The following is a 26,830-nucleotide window of genomic DNA, read 5'->3' on the forward strand; positions in this document are numbered from 1 at the left end:
TGGAGCTCAATCTTTCTAAACAAACGTTAGCAGAAACTTTCCCAGCAACTGTAAACTTCAATTATGGTACAAAATATTTCTTCGAAGGTTTCTAACAAGTCTGGTTAGTGTACTATTTATCTCCCAGTCATATTAGAGGTAGTAACCCTTTAGTTAAATTCAACTTCCTATAACTTAATATTTCCTAAGCAAGTTTATTAGTAAAACATTTATAATATCAATTTTATGGCTACAAGTTTCTCCTGCCTAAGTTATGTTGCCAGAGGAGAACATAAGTGTCTCTTTAGAATTTATTCATTCCTGCAAGACAGGTTGTTTATGATATTGTAACACTTTGTGGAGAATGAGAATGTCATGAACATTTCCATACAGGTGGTTGGAAAAAATTCATGACTTTATGAAATTCAAAAACTTAAGAAATAGACTCTTCATGCCTTAGAGGTGTAGATGCAAGGAAGTTGTGTTGATGCCTGATTGGAAAAAGGTAGAAAATATTCTGTCAATCATATGCTAAAATTTTGCCATACGCAATCCAGTTTTTTTTCTCAACAAATGAATTTGATAACACATGTCCCTTCTGGAGCAAAAGGAAAGAAGAGTCAACACTTGGAAATAGTCTTTAGGCTTTGAGAGTACCCTTTAGTCTTATGGGAAAATAGACATTTTTTATACAGCTTAGTATTATTTAGCTGTTGTATTAAAATAAAAGTTGTTATCATTGAATGGGGATAAGTTAATGGGAATAAACTAAGAAGCAATTGGCAGTTGGTGTTGTCTTGGGGAGGGAGAGTCAGTTTTCTTAAGGGTACAGCTCCTAATAGGAACAGAATACACCAATAGGTAAGGCTGCATTCATGAGTATGTATATGGTCAGCACAAAATGGATTAAATGGTTATTAAAAAGTAAAATAAAACCTACTGTTGAGGGCTAAATATGGGTGGAATTTGGAGTAGTTAGAAGGATGAATTGGAATGAATATGATTGAAATACATTATAAGAAATTACCAAAGAATTGATACAATATTATTTAATAGTCTTAATTGTAAAGTTAAAGAATTATGGAATCATGTTAATAAATGATTTTTCTCAGAACACAATAACAGCAATACAAAAAAACTCAAGTACTAAGATGCTATCAAATCATGAAGAGACATGGAAGGGAAGAAATCTTGCCTCCTGTGAACCTGTCCAGTCTACAGAGAATCTGATCTGTGTGATTCTACCTCCATAGCATTCTCATAAAGGCAACATTATGAGCAAGGACACACTGGGTTGCTGTGGGGCAGCATGTGGAGATGAGGAGGAAGAGACAAGGGTTTAAGCAGCAGGATTTAAGAGCAATGAGGTAATTCTGTAGGATACTGTCTTGCTGGATTGACATCATAATACATTTTTCAAAATCCATTGAATGTTCAACAATAGCTATCCTATAGAAAGCACACTGGTTACTCTAATGTTTAAATTTGACCCATCAATGGTAACAAAATTATGGGTTCAAAATAGAAACAGAGGGAAATGGGTGTATGAAAGATAGAAAGGAAGTGTGCTTGTGGACTCTCTGAACTCTTTCCCCAATTTTTGTCAACCAAAAACTTTTCAGAAGAAATATCCATTGAAACATACATGTTCCACTACATGGGTTGGAATTTGAGACTTAGCAACACAGAGCAGCCCTGGGTTCAGAGCAGCATGACCTTGACACCTTGACCTTCTTTTCCTACAGCACCTGGTTTGCATGGGTTTCGAATGTGAAAAGCTCAGACTATCTGGACTTTTGCCTAAAACAAAAAAAAAAATTTTTTTTTGAGCTGAGGACCAAACCAGGGCCTTGTGCCTCCTAGGCAAGCGCTGTACCACTGAGCTAAATCTTTCTAAACTTCTTTCAGCAGTGAAGTCTGTTAAGCCTCAGTTTGGCTGACTTTCTGCTACTGAGTCAGACACTTGTACTGAATTCCTACTGATATATTCAAAAGTGGCTGGAAATCCATTCTGTCTCCTCCCGACAGTTCCTGTCTCCTGCTAGAGGACCGTGATCTCCGGGATGATGCGGAGACCATCTATCTAGTTTAGGGTTTCTCATTTCGCCCATCACTGCTTTGGCTGTGGGCTCCGAAATGGAAAAACCTCTTCAAATACAGAAGAGGGAATTAATCTATAAAAATTCAATTAACCTGGACGATGCTTGTTGAATCCTCACAGAACTTAATCAGAGTTTTCTTACCTTATTAGCTGCTTCACCTGTTTTGTATTTTGTAGCCTTGGCAAAAGCACTAAACAATCAGAATAACCCTAAATGTTAAGCAAACTAAGGGGGGGAAATCCAAGCATTGGATTGTCCCATCACTTTACAAACCTCCAGATAAACCTCACCTGTGATTTCCAAAGGCCATGTGTTGAGTGCTAGTGTGGTACAACGTGTTCTTCCTGGTAACAAAATCTGCAAAGCAGCTTTCTTTCCTGCCTCTTTCCTCTTGCTCTCAATTCTCTGAGATGGAGTTCAGATGAATGAGAGGGAGACCTATAAATCCATATTATTGACGTGGTCAGAGTCGGTATTTTGGGAATTTGTTTCAAATTTCTGGAATAAATAAACAAGTATATAAATAAATAAACAAACAAATAAATAAGTTGTTATACAGAAGGGAAAGGCTGCTGTTTCCTAAAGCTGGGGAATATGCTTAACACAGCAGAAGTAGAACACATCCAGGTAATAACAAAATCCAGGGTGTTAGTGGGCGGAGGTTGTTGGTGTAAATGTATGTCATGTATGTTTCTAATTTCCGTTCTGACTGCAGTCAGCACAAGAAGCATAGGTTCTTTGTTTTTCTTATGGTATCACCCTCAGTGCTCAATGTACTACCTGACACTGTCACTTGTACACAGGATAAATGACACCCGAAAACAAAACAAAGTAGGTATAAGAAGAGAAAAGCAATAGGCTTGCTTCGTAAGAAAAACGTGCAGCATATATTCAACAGCTGCTTACTCAACAGGAAGTTTGCATGACTAAGCATAAATGCTTTCATGAGGGAATGTGTGTGTTGGCATAAACCCTTTGAAGAGTTTACAAAGACACTGAAGTTATCAAAACTTTATAAACTCTTTATAAATTACATGAAATTAGTAGACAGTGGCATATATCGAGAAACGCAGCCAACTGACCTTCCTCCATTCCGCAGCCTAACATGATGGTAGCTCGTTACATGCTGTGCAGAAAGGATCTTTGAAGTACTTTTGCTTGTTTCTTGAATCCACTCAGCTTTTATGAAATTGCGATAAGCCAATAAGCCAGTATCTCACTTTATGTCTTTCTACGAGTGTTAACAACTAACCATTTTGATTTTTTATTACATTTTTATTTATGTGCATGTTTGGGTGGAGGGATGAGTCTTGATTTATATGGGAAAGTCAAAGGATAACTGATGGGAATCAGTTTTGTCCTCCTACCAGGTAGTTCCCAGGCATCAAACTCAATTTAGTAAGACTTGCCAAAAACCTACTGAGCCATCTTACCAGCCTACACCCTAGTATTTTAGAAGCCTTAGTGTGGATTGTTTATAATTATAGTGGGGCACACAAGATAGGGAGATATGGAGAGAGGGAAAGAGGGAGGGAGGAAGGGAGAGACACAGAGGAGGAGGAAGAGGAGGAGGAGGAGAGAGAGAAATGAGAAATTGGGGCATCGGAGACTAGCAGTATGAAACAATTTTGTTGGGGAAAACAAGACGCAGGTCTCACAAAGCATTTGGCAAAGATTGTTGAAAAAAGGTTATTTATCAATGATGTGTTTTAGGAAGTTCCGTCTAGGTGGAAAATTCCTCCAGGAGATGCTGTAAAGATCAGTAGGTAGCACACTGTCTGACTGTGTGGAGGTTTACAAAGGTAAACCAGGATCCTTTCCCACAGTTGTTTTCAAAGTATAGAATTTGTGATTTTATTTCATTCTCCACATCTTTTCTGGCCAGAAAAAAAAAGAATTTTAATCTCTTATGTCCTCTTGAGCCATAAGTGTAAGGATAGAAAAGAAGGTACAATTATGGCGGGGGTTGGGGGGTGATGAGGCAGGGAGTTGGGGGCTGGGTATGGAACAATCAAACAGAAAAGCCAGCCAGGTATAGAGCAAGCACCTTCCCTGTTGATTGAAAGGGGGATTGGCACTCTTCGTTGGTGGCCTTTTATTTCTGGCCTACAGCTTGCATTTAATTTGAATCTTATTAACATGAGGAATCCACACATCAACTACAGTCTCTCAATTCTTGTGCTTAATTTTAAAAGTCTGCTTGTTGAATAAGTGACTTTGCAGGAGTGGATAGTTTCTTCCCAGCAAGGTAAGTGCCAAGGTTATCTGCAGAAGTAACAGCCTGGAAAGAGAACAAAATGTGGCTTTTGCCTGGAGAAGGGGGGAAAAAAAAGGTCCTGGGTGAGAGAATGGTGGAAAGTCAAAGAATGCTTTCTAAAGTAATTTAGAATGCTTCCAAAGTGATGCATAGTGAATTGTGTGGATGGCCTTTCACTAAATTTTCTGATCAAGCCTAAGATAAGCATATACAAGTGTGTGTGTGTGTGTGTGTGTGTGTGTGTGTGTGTGTGTGTGTGTAGCCGGATGTTCCTTGTAGCTTTAACACAATAATGAATCAATCAGAGATATGTCCAAAACAGAAGAACAGATGAATAAATTATAGAGTCATTACAAAAGCTAGAATGCTCTGTACCAACTAAGGGGCCCACAGTTACATTTAGCAAAATGGACAATTGTGTTCTTGACATGTTGAATAGAAAATGGAGACTGCAAAGCAACATGAAAAGAGTAAGTGAATTTTCATGCAAAATGCAAACTGAGTTTAATCCTTCTGGCAATCTGTAAAATTGGTGTTGTCAGTTACTTTTCAATCCAAGTTCCCTAATTGATATTCTCCTCCTGGCTTAGCACCATGGAGAAAAAGGATTATGTAGGGATTGTGTTTGGGAAAGAGACCACTAGTTTAGAATATTTGCCATCTTTGTGAAGCTGTACTAAATATTTGTTGTGCACTGAATTGTGCTCACCTCCCCCAATTCATTATTAAACACTAACTGCTTAGTTCTCTGTCAGTGATTAGCAAGAAATTCCTACAAAGTTAAAGGACTATAAGGACAGGCCTTGATACTATAAAATCAATGCCTCTCAGGAATTTCGAATAAAGTTTATTCTCTCTGTCTGTCTCTCTGTCTCTGTTTCTCTGTCTCTGTCTCTCTCTGTCTCTCTGTCTCTCTGTCTTCTCTCTCTCTCTCTCTCTCTCTCTCTCTCTCTCTCTCTCTTCCTCTCTCCCTCCCCTCCCCTTCCTTCCTCCTCCCTCTCTCTCCCATCCCCCCCACTTTCTCTCTCTCTCTCTCTCTCTCTCTCTGGAAAAGACCTTGATCTTGGACTTTCACTCTAGAGAACTAGAAAACTAAGAAAAATATTATTGAGCTACTTTGTAACAAAAGACTTAAAACATATGTGCGTGCCCATAATTTCATCATATCCCCCATGCAGCTAGAATTGCAAGTTGTTGTAAGCCACCTAACGTGATTTCTGTGAATCAGACTTGAGTCCTGCTATTGAGTTCTCTGCTATAGGAACAACAACCTTTAACTGCTAAGCCTTCTTTCTAGCCCCATAACTGCCTTTTGATATAGCAGACAATGCCAATTAAAATCAATACTTTTATACATTTCTTAATTCAACTCTACAAGTAATTTTCTATATTCTCCATTATTATCATCCTACACAAGAGTATTGCCCTTTCAAAAACTGTTTTTTTAATATGAGCCAGCTATGCTCCTGTGCACTTACCCAAAGAACTAAATATTCTACTACAGAGACACTTGCATATCTCAATTTATGGCTGCCTTATTCACAATAGTAAGCAATTGAAACCAACCTAGACATCTCCCAACAGATGAGCAGATAGTAAATGTGTGCAATAGGGGTTTTATACAGCTGTGAAGAGAAAAATGAAAGATTCAGAACATGGATAGAGTTAAAATTTATATATTAGGTAAGAAGATGTGAATTTAGAAAGACAAAACTGCATACTTTCTTGCATATGTATATTCTAGCTTTGACTGTATACATGTAGGTATGCAAATGGTTTAATCCATTGTAGGCAAATCCAGAAACCTAGAGATGAGACTATGGGAGGGTAGAAAAAGGTGCTGAGAAAGTAGGGAGGAAGGATCCATAAGACATGAAAGGAGAGGATGGGAGAAGTTATAAGGAGTTTGTGAGGTGGGCAAGAAGATGAGTGAGGAGGAAAATCTAGTAAAACACACTTTGTTCAAAATGCCATGATGCTATCTAATACATTGCTGGCAAATTTAATAAAATAAAATAAATGAAAAGGCATGGTTTATAGATTCACTCAACCTCATAAAGACTGAGTGTGAAGTTGAAAGTCATGTCTGTTTCTTGCCAAGTCTAAGAGCTTTCAAAAAGTACAAGAATCAGAGAGTAACGCTCCTTAGATGTGTTACATTTCCTTTTACAAATTTTTAAATTCACATTATTTATGTATTTATTAATAATTTGTGTGTGAGAGAGGGGGGGGGAGAGGCAGAGACATAGACAGAGACTGGGAAACAGAGAGACAGAACAGGCATATGTTACCGCAGGTAGAGGTCAGAAGATGACCCACAAGAGTTAGTTCTCCCCTTCTACCATACGGACTGCAGACATTTCATTCAGGTCATCAGCAGTGGTCTTTGCTCTCTGAGCTCCCTTACTGCTGATGTTTCTGACTCAGGTGGAAACAAGGGTATTCAATCAATCTGCCTTATCTCTAGAATGATGGGATGATACTTTTTTTCCATGTTCAGCATCTGCTTTTATTTTTTATTTATTTTTTAAAATACCATTTCCTTGGTTCTTTATTTCAACTTTGGGGTCCAAGTTCTTTTATATCTGCTTTTAAGAATACCCATGTTACTTGGCTTTTTAGAGATTGTCTTCTAAGATGTGTCTGGTGTTATGCTGAGAAGCAATAGATATATGATGTGTCACTCTATGGACTGACTAGACTGTTCCGTGTGGTTCCCACTCACCTGCTCAGCTATCATTTGGACTGTGTCTGTGAGAAAATTTCTGCATGACTTGGGTATTTGATAGGAGTGTCTATAGAACAGATTGCCCTTCCTCTTCTGAGTGGTTTTCACCTAGACAATGAGTATGACAAGAACAAAATGGCTGATCCTGCAAGAGGGTAGCCCGCCTCCTTGCCTGACTACCTTGAGCTGAGATGCCAGCTAGTTCCTGCAGTGTATTATCCACTCATCTGGTTCTCAGATCTGGTAGGATTTGGACTGGAACTATATAGTTTTCTGTTTTGAGCCTCTGGCTTGCTTACAACACACATTGGGATGAATCAGCTTCCAAAATTGAATGAGCTAGTAGTACCTTATAATAAATGTATTCCTCTTACTCTATGCATCCTCTTAATTCATCTTCTCTGGAGTATATCCTCTGAGTCAAATTTACAGTTAGGAAGGGCTCTGAACACACTCTAATTTGATTTGTTTTATGGTCTCATGCAGTAGAATCTGCTTTCAGCACATGGTTCTTATGACATAGAAGATGTAAATGATTAAGGTGGCTATGGTGATAACTTAATGAAAAAGTGCTGGCTTCCTAATTGTGAGGACATGATTTTACATTTCCAGCACCTATGTAAAAGATAGTTGTGTGTTGGTTCATGCCTGTAATGCCAGCACGGGAAGATGGAGATATATACACAAATCCTGGACGTTTGCGGGCCAGCCTGTCTAGATGAAATGTGAACCACTGGTTTAGTGGGAGACCTTGCCTCAAAATAAATAAGATGGGGCTTTGGTCTCTGAGAAGTGGTAGCTTGGCTCCACATCCAGTTTGCTGTCTCTGCTCTGCTGTGGTTGGAATGTGACTTCTTAGCTTCTTGCTCCGCCCATGCCTTTCTGATCATTCTGGACTCTCTCTGGAACCCCAGCCCTAATGATCTCTTTATTTTGTAAGCTGCTTCTGGTTATGATGCTTTATCACAGCAACAGGAAATAATATACAGTCTCTGAATGTCCATTGTTTTTGTTTGGAATTTGCTGATTGTTATTTTCCTATTTGTTTCTTTGTCTTCCTTCTTATATCTATTATCATTAAATGTAAAATAGAACACAGAGTTATTTGCATTTTGTGATTGTTTGAATATGCTTGGCCCAGGGAGTGGCACTATTTATAGGTGTGGCCTGCTTGGAATAGGTTGTTGTTGTAGGAAGTGTGTCACTGTGAGGATGGGCAATGAGACCCTCCTCTTCACCACATGGGAGCCAGTCTTCTAGCAGTCTTAAGATGAAGATATAGAAGTCTCAGCTCCTCTGGCACTTGCCTTGCTTGCCATGCTCTCAACTTGATGATACTGTACTGAATCTTTGCACCTGTAAGCCAGTCCCAATTAAATGTTGTCCTTTATAAGAGTTGCCTTGGTCATGGTGTCTGTTCACAGCAGTAAAACGTTACACACATTTTTTTCTTTTTTTTCTTTTTCTTTTATTGGATATTTTCTTTATTTACACTTCAAATATTACCCTCTTTCCTGGTTTCCCCACTGGAAAACCCCCAATCCCATCCTACCCACCACCTGCCTTCATGAGGGAGATCCCCTATCCATGGACCCACCCCCTCCTACCTCCCCGCCCTGGCATTCCCCCACACTGGGGCATCCAGCCTTCCCAGGACCAAAGGTCTCTCTTCCCATTGATGCTCAACAAGGCCTATTGTCTGCTACATATGTGGCTGGAGCCATGGGTCCCTCCATGTGTACTCCTTGGTTGATGGTTTAGTCCCTGGGAGCTCTGAGGTATCTGGTTGGTTGTTATTGTTGTTCTTCCTATAGGATTGCAAACCCCCTCATTTACCTCAGTCCTTTCTCTAACTCCTCCATTGGGGACTCCATTCTCAGTCCAATAGTTGGCTGCAAGGATCTGCGTCTGTATTTGCCAGGCTCTATCAGAGCCTCTCAAGAGATAGCTATATCAGGCTCCTGTCAGCATGCACCTCTTGGCATCCTCAATGGTAACTGGATTTGGTGACTGCATGTGGGATAGATCCCCAGGTGTGGCAATCTCTGATCCATACTTTGTCCCTGTATCTGCTCCTTCGATTATTTGTTCCCCCTTCTAAGAAGTACTGAAGCATCCACACTTTTGTTTTTCTTCTTCTTGAACTTCATGTGGTCTGTAAATTGTATCTTGGATATTCCAAGCTTTCATAACACATTTATTCACTAATTTATACAGTGTCTTTTTCTAAACTTCATTTTTTATTTACCCTGCATTTGCTCCTTTCGGTTTTCTGTCCTCAAAATCACTCATACTAACATCTTTGATATGAGAAAGGAAGTATATGAGAGACAGTGATATATGTGTTTGTATACATCTCTCTGTCTGTCTGTGTGTCTGTCTATAATTTTTATTGCAGCATTGTTAATTAGAGAAAACTTGGAAGAACATAAAATGTTCAATAACAAGGACTTTGTAAAATGCTATCTCTCTACTTGATCTATTTCTTAGAAAGGACATTACATAATACCATGAAAACATAATTTTGAATCTAGTATTTAATATGAAGAAAAATTTAAAACAGCATGTTTTGCATGCATACTGACATGACTATTTTGATGATAACAGTGCTATGCTGAGAGAGAAAACTTACATTTTCTTTCTGTAAAAGTTCAGTCAGGCACAGGCTCTTTCTGTCTAGCTTAGCTGTTTCACCATGTAGAAGATGACTTCTAAAAGATGAAGAGTTTGTTGTTACTACATTACTTATAAATAAGTTATAAAATAGTGGAGTTACATATATGCATTTCTAATTACATAAACAATCTTACGCACATTTGATTATCTTTTAATCTTCATGCAGATGAAGGCAATTTCCTGTAAAAATATTTTCCAACATTTTCTTGTTTGTGCCTTTAAAATCCCATGGAGCATCCATATTGTTCATGCTGTGTGGACTCACATTTGTGTTATATTCATTTCCCTTCTGGCCAGAGAGCAACCTCCTTGAGGAGAAAGGCTGTCAGGCAATTTCTGTTCCCACTTCTTTCTGTTTTTTTTTTTTTTCAAAACCACATTTCTTCTCCTGAATGAGAAGTTGGCCCACACACCTCATGAAAAACATTTAAATTCTGCACACCTTCTTGGTGAATTCCGAAATGTACCTCCATAGCACAAAACTGCTGATGTCATCAGTGGCCTTGTGAATGCAAATTGATGTCTCAAAGAGGAGGTTAGCTCCAAGAGCTGACTCCACAAACACCTGCTTCGTTTTGACTACTGAGGGTATAAGGTCTAGTTGCCTGGGTGAGTGTGGTTTGGAGTTGAGCCAAAAACCCCTTGAAACTGAGAGAGAAGAAAATGTGATTGGTTCAGGGAGCTTGGGGGCAACATTTGGCTAGTAGCCCTTGACTATATTTAAAAAAAAAAAAGAATAAGGTGACTACAACAGGAAGTACCCATGAGAAGGTAATGATTAACCAGTGAGATATTCAGGTTGTCCAGAGAAATGTTCCCACCCAGAAGCACTGCAGCCAAAGCAAGCTCGAGGGTCATAGGAGCCCACATGCTTTTGTTCAGTTCAGTTCTTGCACTGAAGCCAGAAATGCTTAGGAAATAAAAGCCCAGTTTGCTAGCTGAGATCCTCATTCTATCCAAAATTTGGTCTCTCCTTTGTTCTCTCTCTCTTTCTCTCTCTCTCTCTCTCTCTCTCTCTCTCTCTCTTTCTCTGTCTGTCTTTCTCTCTCTCTCTCTCCATTTCCATTGTTTATTTGCTAAATGGTTCTGAAAATGTGATGCTTTCCAGGCCTCAGTGACCAGCTCTGGGAAATGGAGTACTTGTACCGACCCTAAAACATATTGGGAAAATTAATTGGTAATTTTAAAAGAAAGCTTTACCTTTTAGCCCCTTAGAGACAAATATCACAGTGGATCACCTAGGTGATGAGTCACGCTACTCAGTCCTTGTCATTCAGCCTGTGCTTCTCTTCCAGCTTGCCTTTCAAAGAAGACCAGCCAGTTAAAGCATCAGCTGGAACTCTCTTGACTTTCAATGGCTGCAGAGTGAAATATAGCTCTCAGCATAGAAAATGTCCTTCAAGTGCTCTGGTAAATAGCATTCCATTTCAGCCCCAGGGAATTGACTGCAGCCCTAGTTACCCATAGCCATCATTGCTTTTTGGAAGCAGAAATGATTGATGAAGGCAACAGTCATTTCATACTTTAATTAAGCAAGCAAAGGACCATCAAGTTTTTGTTTGTTTCATTTTTTTTTCTGGTTTTTTGTTTTGTTTTGTTTGTTTTAAAAACACCAACACCTGTGAGGTGAACTCCTGTAGACAAACTAATTGTATTTCCATCTTATCTTATCTCCTCATTCTCTTTCAATATGACTTGAGAGACAGACAGCAATCAGGTTCTGTGACAATGCTCTGCCAATTAAAGCCCTAGTTATAAAAGTTATTTATTCCGGGGCCTGAAATCATTTTCCTTAATCCTGCATACTCGCCCCTCTCTGCCTTTCTCTCTGTCTCTCTGTCTCTGTCTTCTCTTCTTCTTCTTCTTCTTCTTCTTCTTCTTCTTCTTCTTCTTCTTCTTCTTCTTCTTCTTCTTCTTCTTCTTCTCTCTCTCTCTCTCTCTCTCTCACACACACACACACACACACACACACACACACACACACACACACACACACAGAGCTTTATAATACAATCCCTTGGCTCCCATAGCAATAGGAACCATGGAGACAAGCAAGTAAACAATTTCTTTCTGAGTAAGTAGATAGGATATAAAAAAGAAATTCAGAAGAGACATCTTTTCCAGGGTTTAACTCAGCGTATTTGGAACAGAATCTTAATATATAATTTAGCCAAGCCATTGACATGTTTGAGGGTTACCTTGTGAATTTATTTCCTTGAGACAAGGATTAGAATTAGCAACAAAAGAGAGACATGGACTGCCAAACATCTGAGTAAATAGGAACACATTGCATTTTACTGTAAAAAATGTCCATCCTCTGCAACTGAAAATAATGAAGAAATAGCAGAAGAAAAACAAAGAGAAGGTAGGTGCCTGGCATCTTGGAGCCCACATAAGCTTAAGTGCTTGTTACCATTACATCTCAACCTGTCAGGACTCATGCAGGAAACAGGCTATATTAAAATAGTTTCTACGAAAGAAGATGAAAGGTTTTCTAGATATATCTGTATTACATTGCTTTCCTGGAAATTTCTTTGAAGCCAGTATATATCTGATGACCTCCTTGGAACATCACATTTCTTACAATGTCTGTGCTTAGATTTAAAATACTTCAGTGTAAACCATTGCATAGGCTAAGTAATTTACTCTTTTGGCTTTCAGATCACTTGCCCACTGTCCAGAGAAATGTCCCCACCCTGCCCATACTCCACAATTCAAGAGTAGGAGGTAACTAGTATCCTATTACAAAAAGTCAGTCACTATGGAATTTTTACTGTGGGCTTCTGGCTTCTGAATCTGTGGTTGCTTAATCAATGCAGACCAGTGAGGACGTTCACAGGGTAAACACTGTCAGTGTAGGACACGATTACGATGCATAGGGATGACTAGGAATCTCTAATGCAAGATGTAAGCCATCTCACCTTTGCAGAGACAAGCAAATGCATGGTGGGCAGCTGGAAATAAGGTGCTCGTAGCAATGCCTTTTACTCTGGCCTAACATTTCTTCAAGAAGGCTTTGTAGTTATTGGAAATGGACATCAAGACACAGATTTTTGTCTCTGGAGTGGTTTTGTGTCTGCTGCAGTCAGACCTGATATGTATGTAGTATGTAGTAAGAGTGTGAAATCTAGAGAGCCTTCCAAAGTGTAGAGAACAGTCAATATATTGCAGCAGGTGCTTTGTGACTCTCTATGTCTCACTGCATGGCTGTGTGATGGCAGATTTGGGTCTGACGATTAATTTTTAAAACCTAATAACAGGGGATTAGGGAAGACAGTGTCATCAGTAGAGTATTTGTCTTACAAAGACTTGAATTTGATCCTTTCGTTGACCTACTTTGGAAAGTCCAATGTGATGGCACATTGAATTCCCAGGGCTGGGAAGGTAGAGGTAGCTTGCTGACCAGCTACCCTGGTCCTAGAACTGCAGATCACAGAAAGACCCTGTCTCCAAAACAAGTTGAATGATGGTCCTGAGAAACAGCTGGCTGTGCCTTCTGGCCATGCATACATGCAGATGGGTGCATGTGAAACACCTTTACACAAATTTACAGACACATGAACAAACTTGTGCACACACAAATACACATAAAAATTAAAAACACCACAGACTTGTGGGATAATTGATAATCTTTCCTTAATTAAACTAAAAGCAGTGGCCCCTGTTATCATAACAAACCTAAATTCCGTGCTCATTTGCAATAGTTTCTTTCCTCAGCAGCATTCACTACTATCCCTTGGGCATATGTGTTTCAGAGAGCACACAAAATATTCCTGATGGATCTCCTTGGTCCTGTCATTCCTATGACCTGGAATTCAAATGGAGAAGGAACTTGGTGATTCAATGCACTGTCCACACTGACATTTCCTAACAAAAGAGAATCTAGGGGAAAATTAAAATGGAGTGCCTGTGTAATAGAAAGGTCTCATACAGACACTGCATATAGGCTAAACTCTACATCATCTCTGGTTCCAAAATTTAGTGGGGAACACAATTTTTGATATTAGAAAGCTGACTTTTCCTGAAGCTGAAGCAGGGACTAAGCCAGGAATGAGTACTGGAAAGTGGCCTCTATCCTCTTGTCAGTCTCTAGAAAATCCCTCTGAATGTACTTCCTGTATGTAAGCTGTCTCTTCGCTGCATTCTTTTAATTTCAGCAAGTGCCCCTGTCACTAACATGCTCTATTTATAGTGTTTAGTGCCCTGTGAATGACCAGCTTCAAGGTACAGAAGGGTGAGTCTCTGAAAGGTGCTTATGCATGGTCTCATCATTTTTTACCTCTGAACCCACCGACAATGGACGACAACTTCCTCCACTGTCTTTTCCAAATTCTGCACCCCCATGCCTTCAGCTTATTGCGGGATTTAGGGTAAGCCTGAAGTCATGAATGAGAACAGTTGTCAGCCTGAACGCTGCTCTTGATTGTTGGACTTTTAGAGGGGCCTGCACATCTTTTTAATCCTCATGTTGCCATCCAACTGTGTGACATGGGTTTTCCATGTCAAAGAAGAACAAATAGAGCAAATACAGATACAGAGGTTTAAAAAATTATAAAAATTTACACAGCACATAATCAGTGAAGTTCACAATTGGGTGACCGTATCACCGTCTTCAGAGTTAAGTGTGGTGTCTGATGGCACAGTGCCTCCCCTCAGCAAACAGGAACACCAGGGAGTTACCACACCAGCTTTGGCTGCAGTGGTTCAGGAATCTAAGCCACTCATCATCCCAGCACCACCCAAATCTGTCCCCAGGAATCTAGAATATGATTTCGATCTCTTTAACAAATGTACACATCTTTTCTCCCCGTCATCATTCAACCTGTATTTGTCGTGTGAAATGCATGCTGGCAGATCACAAAACTAAACAACCCTCTAAAGAAAACTGCAGGAGGAAAGCGCCAGGCTTGTTTTTCCGGCTTCTGTCAGAATTTGTCCTCTGTATCTTTGCCACATGCAACTGAGGATATGGGATCTGTAGTCTGTCCTCTTGAGTCCCAAAGACAATCGTGACAGAGCACCGAGAAGTGGAAGTCAAACATGGAAGAAAACAAACCCTCAGATTTGAAGACTGTAGATGTAGTCCTAGGAAAATGAGGTTTGGTTGTTGATTCTGAAATAGAAAGACAGGCCTCGGTGTGCCAGTTGTGACAGGTTTCAGTGCAACAGAAGTTTCTAGACCCTAATTGTATTTTAAAACAAAACAAATATGTTGACTGGAATCTTGCCGTATTATGAAGAAGTCTCTCTCTCTCTCTCTCTCTCTCTCTCTCTCTCTCTCTCTCTCTCTCTCTCTGTGTGTGTGTGTGTGTGTGTGTGTGTGTGTGTGTGTGTGTGTGTGTATGTTGTGTGTAGGTGCTGATAGTGATGTCTTGTTCTAGGTTTCGTTCTATAGCTGTGATAAAATATTTGGTAGACCTCTGGGGGAGGGTTAATTTCATATTTTATTTCCAGGTCACAGTCCATCATTGAGGGAAGTCAGAAAGGAACTAGGAGCAAGCTTCCCAGGATATCTTTCTGAGCAGAGCTGTAATACGTTCACTGGGGCTCTCAGTGAGGAAACCTTCCCCTCCAGAGCAGAGTTGTAATACTTTCACAGTGGAGAAACTGTCTACAGCCTGAAGCAGGGCATTGAGGAAACTTTCTTGCAGCCTAGGGCAGAACCTCTGTAGGGGAAAACATCCCCTTCAGGTCTGCAACACTCACAACTAGAATCTGAGCAACTCTGCAATACTTCACCCAACAGAAGATGATGGATTCAGGGTCTCTAAAAGAAGTCAAAATAAGCCCACCCTTCCTTGCACTGTTTCTCAAGTACTTTGGTCACAACAGCACAAGAACTACAGTTATTAAAATGACAAGTATTTGGTCATTTACATTTTTACCATCTGTTTGGATTATCTATTTCCACACATAAAATGCAATGCCCCAAACTAAGGTGAAAAAAGATTTTGCTCTCTCTCCCCCTCCCCCTCCTACTCCCCCTTCACCTGCCCAGCTCTCTCTCATTTCCACATGGACTTTTCCTCAGGTGTCCAGTGGTGGTTTTAGGGCTCCAACTATTCCTATCCCCAGATTGCATGTTGGTATAGCTATTGGGGAAAGGAGCAGGCAGAAGAAAAGAAATCAAGAGAGACAAGGTTAGAGGGGTGATGAGGGGAAGAAAAAAGGAAAATAACAGGGGGGAAGAAAAAGAAATTGAACAGTTATGATGGAAAGTCAAAACACGGAGGGAGAGGGAGAGATAGAGGAAAGAAAAGACAGGGAAAGGAGAGGAGAAAAAGACTATGGGGAAGGGAGAGGAAGAGAGGGGAAAGAAAGGAAGAAAGGAAAAGTCATGGCAGGGAAAGGCAAGGAAGGTCAGGGAAGGACAAGGCAGGGCTGTGAGGGCAGAGAAAGGCAGAGAAGGGGGAAGGAAGGAAAGGGAAGGGAGGGAGAGGGGGGAAAAGTCTCTGTGCTGTTTTTGTCTTTGTTTTTTGTTTTTTTGTTTTTTGTTTTTTTTCTTTTGGTTGGTTGGTTGGATATGGTAGTGAAAATCCCAGCATTAATGAGAATATGGCAAGAAAAATATGTTTGAGGACAGTGTGCAATACATAGTGAGATCCTGTACCAAGAAGCAAAGTTGTTATTATTCATATTTTTATTAAAAAATTGGTTGCTGCAGCTTACAGTTATGAAGCCAGATATTAGGCTTGGTAGTCAAAATACCATGGACCATTGAGGCACTAGCTATTTGTGATCGCTCCTCTAATTGTAGGAAGTCATAACAGATACCTTGTCCCTGAAAATCCATGTGCTCAGGAAACCCACGCCAACTATAAAGTTCACAAAACTAAAGTGCAGAGGTCTGCAGTGTCTTGTTATGGTTGATGTTAGTTTAGGCATCAGGTAAACAAAATGCTGACCCAGTATGCTGACCCAGTATGCACCATTATCTTTGCTAGGCTCTGAACATTTAGATGTCAACTCCAGAATCCCTGATATGCACCAATAAAACAGGAAGAAGTCAAGCGCAGGTGTCCTTGGAAATGTTTCATAAAGCAATACAGGGAACGGCACAGTAGAAGTAAAGGGGGAATGTTCACACGATGATCAAAAGTGACCTCAGAGAATACTCACAGCCTAGAAAAACCTCTTTTTATGATGCCCATGTTTGTTGAATGTTTAATCACAAGTAACCCTTGAGGCATTAGCTAATTGTGATTTCTCCTCTAATTGTGGGACGCCATAACAGATAACTTGAAGCTAAAAATCAATGTGCTCAGGGAACTCATGCCAAAACTAAGGTCACAAATATAAAGTGCACAGATTTTCAGTGTCTGATTGTGAATCACAGTGTGAAAATAATAATAATAAAAATAATAATAATAATAATAACAATAACAATAACAAAAATAATAATTTGTTAGAAGTATGTAGGCCAACAGAGGGAAATGAAGGAACACAGAAAACAGAGCTTTAGTCAGTCTTGGTTTTCAGATTGATTTGATATAGTACCAGCTAAGTTATGTACCTCTGGGCTGGCTCTGTGCCCATATTCAGGGAGGTGCCCATCTCTAACAACCCCAAGGAGCTTGTTTGTGACTATGGTAGGATGGCTCTTCTTTGTGCCCTCATTCTTCTGAAGTACACCCTGAGATAAGGACATGCACACTAATGATACTTCCAGTGCTGCTGCAGAAACAAGAGACACTAGGGGATAGTACTACAAAGAAGACAAAGTAAACCTGGCATTTATTATAGGGAGAGTGAGGCTGACTATAGCTTCAGCAGGATACTTATGCAAGAAATTGGGTGTAAGTGGAGTCTCAGCAAGAGTTCACAGTACAGTGCCTATTTGTCTTTGCCTCTGGGCTTTCCTTGTGTGGTGGTCATGCTGGTAGGTAGTATAAATCCCCAGGACTCACACATTTTCATGGCTTTGCGGAGTATGTGTTAACAGAGTCAAATCAGTCTTTCCTAAGTAGCACAAAGTGGAATGCCCATCGTTGAAATATGTCAGCTTCAGCACTATCAGTCCTCAAAGTCCACCCCTACAGTAACACAATTCCTCTAATAAGGCCACACCTCCTCCATAAGGCCACATCTCCTGATAGTGCCACTTCCCAATAGACCACCACAGACCCTGTCTCAAAAACAAACAAACAAACAAACAAACAACAAAAAACAGCCAAGAAAAATAATGGACCCCAAAGAAATGGAAATTTCCCAAGGACCTTTTTCTGAGAGAAGACAAAGGACTCAGTCAAAGTGAGACATACCTCCCAGGGCCTCTCTATATAGCCCTGGCATTCCCTGAAACCAACAGAGATGTGCTTGCTTCTTCCTTCTGAGTACTGGCATTACAGATCTGTGCCACCACATCCAGTCACAGTTCAATATTTCAATAATCTGATAGGCTGAGATACACAAGTATTTCTTTAGTATCTTGATTTCTGTTGGGCCAGTTGCAGTGGGGCCTACTCGGAGGAGGCAGATGGCAAGGGGAGTAACTTATCTTTTCCGTGAATATTTTCCTTCTTTCCTTTATTCATCCTCCCTTCTCTGTCTTTTATATCTACACCCCTGCTTTGCTGGCTGCCCCATGAAAAGATACCCCCTTCATGCATTTCAACTTACCCAAAGTTCAACTTCTCCACAGCTTGAAGCTATGGAACCAGCTGACATTGAGTTGGAACTTCATCAATTCTGAACAACCAAACCCAACCAAAGGAAACCAAACCCCCAAACCCAGTTTTCCTCTTCAAGTTATCTATTGTCATAGCAATGCAAAACCGACTAAAGTAGCCATAGAACTGTTACAGAGAGACCAACATGGGTGACAACTTTTAGCCAATTGGAAGTGTTTATTCCAGCTGACCGGGACTACGTTCATATATCTGGGACCTACGTGCAAGGCTGAGTGTTTAGAGAAAGAGTAAGAGGCTTTTAGAGGTAAAACCCACATTTTGGTATCTTGCTTGACTGCTGCAGGAGGAGCTTTGCACAAGCATGCACTTTAATAGAAACTAAACTAAGTTGGTTGGAGCATCTTAACCTTGACTTCCCAGAATAGTTGAGCAATTTTCCAGGAGATTCTCCATCAAGGAGATCAAATTCTAGTTAAATCTGAGATGACCTCAACAAAAATACAAGATGGAGAAATGAAGTGTTCTTTGAGAATGAAATAAAACAGGAATTTCCAGAGAAAAGGGACTACATTTTGTTCTTCTTACAAACTCCCACATTTAGTCATCTGGAAAACAGGCTACAAAAGAAATGTGGCTGAAAGCTTAACTTTCAGCTCTCCAGTCATCCATTTAGACAGACTCAAGAGTTCTTGCTTTCAGTTAGGATGTACAAAGCTATCTGCCTACTGTGAGTTTCCTAAACTCCATGTTGTAACCTGCATCCCACATGCTATATCCTTTTTTTTTTCTCTTCTAAGTGGGGATTCAGAGTGAGAGTCTTAAGAGATGGGGAAAAATTGTGGCAGATACTATGCACCACATGTTGAGTCAATATCAAGCTACTTAAGTCTTCAAGGAATACTGGAAGACTCAGGCTGGAGAGATAGTTCAGTGATTGAGAGCACATGATATCTTGTACAGAACCCAGGGTTAGCTCCCAACTACATAGCAACTCACACACCTGTAATTCTTGATCTTATGCATGCATGTGGGGGTAAATACATACCTACTCCATGGACTTCATGTCCAAAGAAATATTTGGAGAAAAACTGAGAAGGATGCCTGATGTCAACCTCCAACTTCCACATGCAAACACACACACACACACACACACACACACACACACACACACACACACACACACATATATATATAGAAAGAGAAACTTAAAATCATATTTGTTGTAAGTATTCACAATCATAGATATGCAGGAGGCTGAGGCAGTAAGATAATCATTTTAAATCATGTCTGGAATACTGAATGATTTTAAGTCTAGCCTGGGCAACTTAGCAAGGAACTGTTTCCTCCAAATTTGAAATACACACACACACACACACACACACACACACACAGGAGAACCAAAGATCTATCTTTCTCAGTGCTGGTGGACTGCCAAGTTTTAAGTTCTATTCTCAGTCCCTAACAACTACATCACTGGAAAGAAAAATTTAAAAAGCAAGAGATAAAATGTATACCTGCAATGGCAGCACTCAGGACACTAATGCAGGAGAATTGCTATTAATTCTAAGTCAGGTCGAGTTCTTAAATGGGTACCAGGCCACCCTAGACCATGCTGATCCAAACAAAAAAAAAACAAAAAAAAACCAACAACAACAGCAAAAAACACAAACAACCATGTCTGGGACGGACTGCTGGACTGGGCAAAGCTAGAGCCCTGCCCTGAGCAGATTCCTGAGAAGGGCTTGACCTTTTCAAAGAACACCTTGGAGTTTAATGATTCTCCTTATGTCCTTGGGCAATTCCCAGTACTCCCCCCCACCTCCCCCAGCCCTAAGCTCCAGTTCCTGTTTCAGAGCTTTAAATGCTGTACACTCCTCTCAATAAACAGACCTTGACAAGGACACTGCTTGGTCTCGCTCCTCTTTCTCGTCCGTTCTCCCACAGGTATGGGTCCCCCTCGAACCCTACAAATAACTGAGTCTCCGCTGGCGGGGGCACAACCAAGCAAGCATTACCCCATACTGCCCTAAAATACCCTTTATGAGAAAAAGTGAAGTGTCTGATAACAACACTATCTTTTGTGGTTTGTTTTTAGACAGTCTCTCTGTGTATCCCTAGATTATCAAGAGTTTACTATGTAGGCCAGGCTGGACTCAAACTTGTAAAGATCTACCTGCTTCTGGCTCCCAAGTGCCAGAACTAGAAGTGTGTGGTTCCACACCCAACCAAACTTTTTGCCTTAATGATAATTTAATGAAATGAAGCTATAACAGATATTCTAAAATTTTAAGGCACAAGAACAGAATCTTAGGCTATATTTATGTTCACCTGGAAAATTATGAGTCTCCCTATGTCTCTGATAGACACATGAGGTGGCATTAGGAATTTTAAAGATAATTTAGCAATGCACAGGGGAGACAAACTTTCAAAATCAGTACGTCCTTTGATTCAGAAATTTTTTTTAAATTTTTTTTTTTCAGAGCTGGGAACCGAACCCTGGGCCTTGCGCTTGCTAGGCAAGCACTCTACCACTGAGTTAAATCCCCAACCCCTCAGAAAATATTTTTAATATTTTAGTTAAAGAATTATATTTTTCTGGATATTCACAGAGAATTCCTTGCACACACACTCAACGTATTTTTGATATAGAGAAATTTGTGCAGCTGACATAATGAACTCAGGTCATTCATGAAATTCAGGAACACACACACACACACACACACACACACACACACAGAGAGAGAGAGAGAGAGAGAGAGAGAGAGAGAGAGAGAGAGAGAAGTCTTTTATCATTTAAAATTTTATCTGCTTCATTCCCTTTGAGTAAAACTTTAGAGGTTCCCATGAGACCTTGGCTTATGCTGGCATTAGGAGGTCTCTGTTGACTTAAAGTTGTAAGAGAATTTCCATAGATCAATGAAAATCCCTCCTCTCATGCTGTAATCCAAGTTTTAATTTGCTGTAATGATGAATTCTCCTTTCTTCCACCTAGGCTTTATGATGAGCAAAGCCAGGAAAGCAAGAGTTCCTACTTTTTCCATTCTGGCCATTTGGCCTCCAGATCCCCTCAGAGTGAAGAAGGGCAAGATAAGATCTTTAAGTTGACCTTTTTTGCTCTATGTCCCCATGAGAAAATTCATGTACACATTCTGTTATGCATCTATCTTTTTCTGTGTAGCCATTTCCACAACAACCCATCCTCGACAGACTCTCTTTTACAGAATTTTTGTTCTGTTCTTAGTTACTTTTCTCATTGTTATGATAAACTGCCTGATAAGAGATGCACAAAGAAAGTAAAAGTTTATTGTGGTTTATTGTTTGGGAGACAGACTCCATTATGACAAGAAAGAGATGATAGAGGAAACATTGCATCCCAGATCAGTAGGCAGAGACAGATAGAAAATCTTGGTGCTCAGCTGGCTTCCCCCTTTCCCCTTCTTTGTTTAGTCCAGGATGTAAAGCTATGTTGCGTCGACATTCAGGGTGAATCTTTTCCTTGGTTAAAGCACTTGTAGGGTGATTCCAACTCTAGGCAAGACAACAATTAAAATGAGTCATCCCAGTTCCCTTCTAGACATTTCTGGTTAAAAATTCTTGATTGGGAGGGGAACACCCATAAGGAAGGGGAGGGGGGAGGGGGATGTTTGCCCGGAAACCGGCAAAGGGAATAACACTCGAAATGTATATAAGAAATACTCAAGTTAATAAAAAAAAAAAAAATTCTTGGTCAGAATGTAAACCGCATCCAGTTTCCTCTGCCATCCTTGTTCCTGATGCAGTGTGGATCACATACCTGCAACACAGCATCTCTCTAGTGTTCTTGCCTCTCATAAAGCATCTAGAAATTTATGAATTTGCCAGTGAGTGTCAGCCAGACTTTTGATCTCTTTGCTTCAAGAAAATAGCTGGGTCCTCTCCGGTGGTGATAGTGAAGCTCTGGTCCTTCAAGGTAATGCCCAGAGTATAGCTTGACCCTTTGAAAGCACAGAACGTTTTCCAGCTGAGATGTCAACAACGATTTTGAAAGCATTCACCTGCTCTGTAGCTCTGCTTGGAGCCTCTAAAAGAATAACCAACTTCAGCATTCGCCCAGGTGCCCAGTACCCTTTAAGTTGAGCTAAGACAAAGCTGACATGTTGAGATAATTATAAGCTAGAAACAATAATTTACCCTGTCAATTTTATTCATTCTTACTCAAGATATGTCATATTTTGGGATTCATATATAATACACAGTAACATCTCATAAAGCTGAATGTTTTGAAAAACAATAAAATACAATGTATTACAAATTTTCTTTAGTAATTTTTGTGCATCATTTCATAACAAGACCTGATGCCTTTAAAAACAAAGAGGATATATGAATACTAAGACAGCAAATTGTTTATTTTGTTTTTCTACTTGTCTATAATTTAGGCTGTCTTTGTGGTAGAATGTTCTGGGACTACAAAGATGTTTTTGAAAAACAAAATTGAACCAAATCAAAACCGTTGTTTAATTTTTAAATGGAAGGTTTGAAGACAAAATCTGTTGTAGGGAGATATAAAGCCCCAGCCTAGAAGTCCCCACAAGCATCCTCTCTGCAGTGTATAGTCCTGACAAAGCAGTATACCTTCACTCTGCTAAGCTGATTGAGTTGAGCATGTAGAGTCTCTCTTGGCTTGTCTGCTATGTTTAAAATGGTAAGGCAGACTTTTTTTCTAGAAAGTTGAATGAGAGCCAAACCATCCTGCTTACTCATCCAAAATTTCACCAGCCATTAGAAAACAGACAATATTGGAAGGGAAGCTATCCACAGTAGCAGTGGGAAGCAAGCTCATCATACGATGCACATATATCTACCATTTTCAGAAGTCAGAAGGAAGATGGAAACATTCGTGTGGAAAAATGAAACTGAAATGAGAACTCCAAAGATACTGATAAGAAAACAAGTCCTGGGATATTTACAGCAAAATGAGGAGAAGGCAAATCAAGGGTGTGTTCATTCGCCAAGTATGAACCTGCTCTCAGACAGCCTGGCTGTTCAACACCGTCTTCTTTCTTCCCAATGTTTTACTACTTATTTTTCATGTTTGTGTCTTCATGCCTAAAGTAGAGATTAAAAATAGCATTGCAGGTTTCCATGAAGAGAAGCAAAGCAACTGAATGCTTTTGAACCCCCACCTCCTTCTAGGTTGTAATGAGGGTGAAGTCGGTCAGTAGTTATAAAGGTTCTGGATTTGCCCTGATACAAAATAAGTGCTCTACCAGTACTATTTGTTGATTCCTACTGTTTATGGTGTGGTCATATAAAAAAAATGACTTTCTGTGCTGATTGGCCAAGACACCACCCTGAAAGGAAGAGTAAATCAACTTAATGTTGGAAAAACTGACACCATGATATCCTAGTATAACGAAAATCGTTCTCAGACCCCCTGACTTCATATTTTTGTTAAATTAATAGCTGACCTCATGATCCACATCAAATTAATTCAATTAATTCTCTTCTTTAAAAAAAAAGTCTCAGTTGATGGACCATACCAAAAGTGAAGCATACGGCACATTTACAGAACTAGTACCTGTGTATCAGTAAACTTAGATGGTAACTTTCACAATAGAGGAGATGAAAACGATGGCTTTGAGATTAACAGCAACCACTGCTATGTCAGACCCAATTTTGGTCCCTAGCACCCAGGTCAGGTAGCTCTCAACCACTTGTAACTCCAGCTCTAGAGGACTCTCTTCTGGAATCTCTAGGTACCTACACGTATATGCACAATGTTCTCACATGGACACACATATATGCAAATAGTCAAAAACATAATTTAAAGAGTAAAATTTGCAGTTAAGAGCAAGTAGATGAAATATCAAGTAAACCCCCATATGAAAGTCCAACATTGGATAGAAAGAACGAAGATGCACAATAATTTAGAATTAAATGATGAAAGCCAGTCTCACTGCTTAATATAGACTTTTCTTAACAAGATGAAAAGAAAAAGTGCCATGTGAAAAGAGGGAGGTTCTCCAGGTGGTGGTGGTACACACCTGTTATCCTAGGACTTAGAAGGTAGAGGCAGGTGGGTCTCTGTAAGTTTGAGGCTAGACTAGTGAGTTCTAGGACAGTTACACAAAGAAATCTTATCTTGGAAAAGATAGTCACACAAAGAAATCTTGTCTTGAAAACTAACTAACTAACTAACTAACTAACTAACTAGTGTGTGTGTGTGTGTATGTGCGCGTGCGCGCGCGTGTAGGTGCTATATCAAGTGATTCCCAAGAAACAGTCACTAAATTTTAAGTTCCTTAAGACTAGAATTATGTCTGTCCTTGTCATCCAATGTACAATTTTCTGCAATACTATGACAGAGCAATGGCAGCCACAAAGTATCTTTTCATTCTAAAGAAAAAAGAAAAGGATTTAACCTAAGGGGAGAACTTTGTATTATAAACTATTTACAGATTTTTTTTCTCCTTTAGCATTTAAAACTTTTTTGGACAACAGGGTTCTCCCCTTCTCCAGCTCCCTCCAGCTCTTCCCACCTCTCTCCCAACTTAACTTTCTGTGTGCTCTCTCTTTCTTCTCTTTTTCTAACAACCATAGACGCAATGAAAATAAAAACAGAAATGAAAACAAAAAACAAACAAACCATGAGACAGAATGAAACAAAAAGTTCCAACACAATCAAAGCAAAACATGGAGTTGTCTTTGGGTTGCCCAACTACTCCTGGGCATGGGGCATCCCTTGATGTGTGGATGATATTCCCAGTGACACTTCATTATCAGAAGGTATGATTTGCAAATGACTTCTTGGTGAGACCCTGTGTCCTTCTACCTCCCGCTGATGATATCTCAGCCGGCTTGAACCTGTGCAGGCTTTAAGCATGCTACCGCAGCCACTATGAATTCATATGTACACCTAACTCGTTGTGTCTGGAATATATGGCGTTGTACAGCATTTACAAAGGATTTTTCCATATCCTTGTCAATGCAGACAGCACACATCTCTCCTCAACATGGATAAGGGGTAGTTCATTCTAAAGCCAAATATCAATGACTCTGGCCCAGGAACACAGATTTGTGCTTCCTAAAATTCCATGTTTCCTTATGGTAATGTTTTGAGGATGTTTTTACAGCACATTCAAATACGTTGGTGGAAATTTAAGGTAGGAGGACTATAGTCTAGGAGAGAAATCTGTGCTATGGGTCTCAGATGCTATCTGATGACACTCTTTGTCCTTTGGTTGGTAGAAACTAGGATGTTATTAAGATAATATATTCTAAAAGATTTTATCTGTTCGTCACAGGATGTTAGGTCAGAAACAGGTGAGCAGAGACCAGCTAAACATAGCCTAGCATAAGTTTTAATTAGGCCCAGGATTTACAAGTCTCAGCATCTCCACAACGGTAAAAGTTCCCATCAGTAAACAGCCTTGTAACAGATTCAGTGGAAGATGCAAATTATTTTTGGGGATGCTTGTGCACACCCTCTAATGTTTGGTTTTTAACAGGTTGGAGCTAATATATTTTTATTTTCCTTATTTCTTCTCTTTTTTGCTTATGGCAGGCGCATGAACGGGGGAATATATAGAAGCTCAGGAAGGCACCCAAGATCTGGGGGAAATAACCACTATGTTTACAAAGAATTATTATGTAATTCTTGTTTTCTAACCTTTACACCAGCAGCATAGTTACCACAACAGTCACTCGTGTCCTTTAATTGATTTGTCAGAGTAATTGTAAGTCTGAGAACAGGTGAATAGAGATAAAACCTTAAAGTAAGGTCTGCCACATAGCTGTTCTCCACAGGGTAAGGTATTGCTACCGGGTTTGGAACACAGTACAAATTCAGTTCACATTGAATCCCTTTGGAACGCACGCATTCACGACAGTTTTGACAGAAGAGCAGGGAGTCATGGCATAGAGTCGAATCTAGGTTGATTAGAGAACTCTCTGCAATCAGAAAGATGCTAGCCATAGCCTGCTACCGACCCAAGTGAGGATGGAGCCAAGAAGCATCGGAGAGATTTGAAATGCAGATTGTACCACCTACAACTTTGCCCCGTGGTCATCTTTGTTAACTTCCCATGACTGAGGAAACTTCAAGGCCCCTCTTTTCCTCCAGGGACATGGCCTCCTTCTTCACTGTCTATTAGCAGGAAATGTGGAAAGGGAATCACTTCAAAGAGCTAGGCTCTGTGCCCAGAGCTGGAGATCTGAGAGCTGCCCCCACCCTATGTGTGATCTCTCAGACAGACAGCCAGAGATCAAAAGGCCGTCTCCAGCTGCTTGCCTCTGCGCACACACTACCCAAAAGCTAATCACATTAGCCACTTCATAAGTAATAAATTGTTATTTCCTCTTCACTTTGATTTCCCCTCTTGTCTCCCCATGAATTAGCCAATAAACGATTCTCTATCCTTCTCTCCAGGAATTCTGTTTGTGTTACCTGTTATGTCGCAGGCACACTTTGCCCTGAGTG

The 26,830-nt window shown here is 40.1% G+C and overlaps 1 long non-coding RNA gene across 1 annotated transcript in view; it reads left to right on the top strand.

Moving 5' to 3' along the window:
- Positions 1–4,202: 4,202 nt before the first annotated feature.
- LOC134486802 (uncharacterized) overlaps positions 4,203–26,830 on the top strand; it is a 71,466-nt gene continuing 48,838 nt past the window's right edge. Inside the window, exon 1 of the long non-coding RNA XR_010066192.1 lies at positions 4,203–4,329. This is a non-coding gene — a long non-coding RNA (uncharacterized LOC134486802). The remainder of the gene's footprint in view (positions 4,330–26,830) is intronic.

Source organism: Rattus norvegicus, chromosome 4 (assembly GCF_036323735.1).
Source record: "Rattus norvegicus strain BN/NHsdMcwi chromosome 4, GRCr8, whole genome shotgun sequence".
NCBI lineage: Eukaryota > Metazoa > Chordata > Mammalia > Rodentia > Muridae > Rattus > Rattus norvegicus.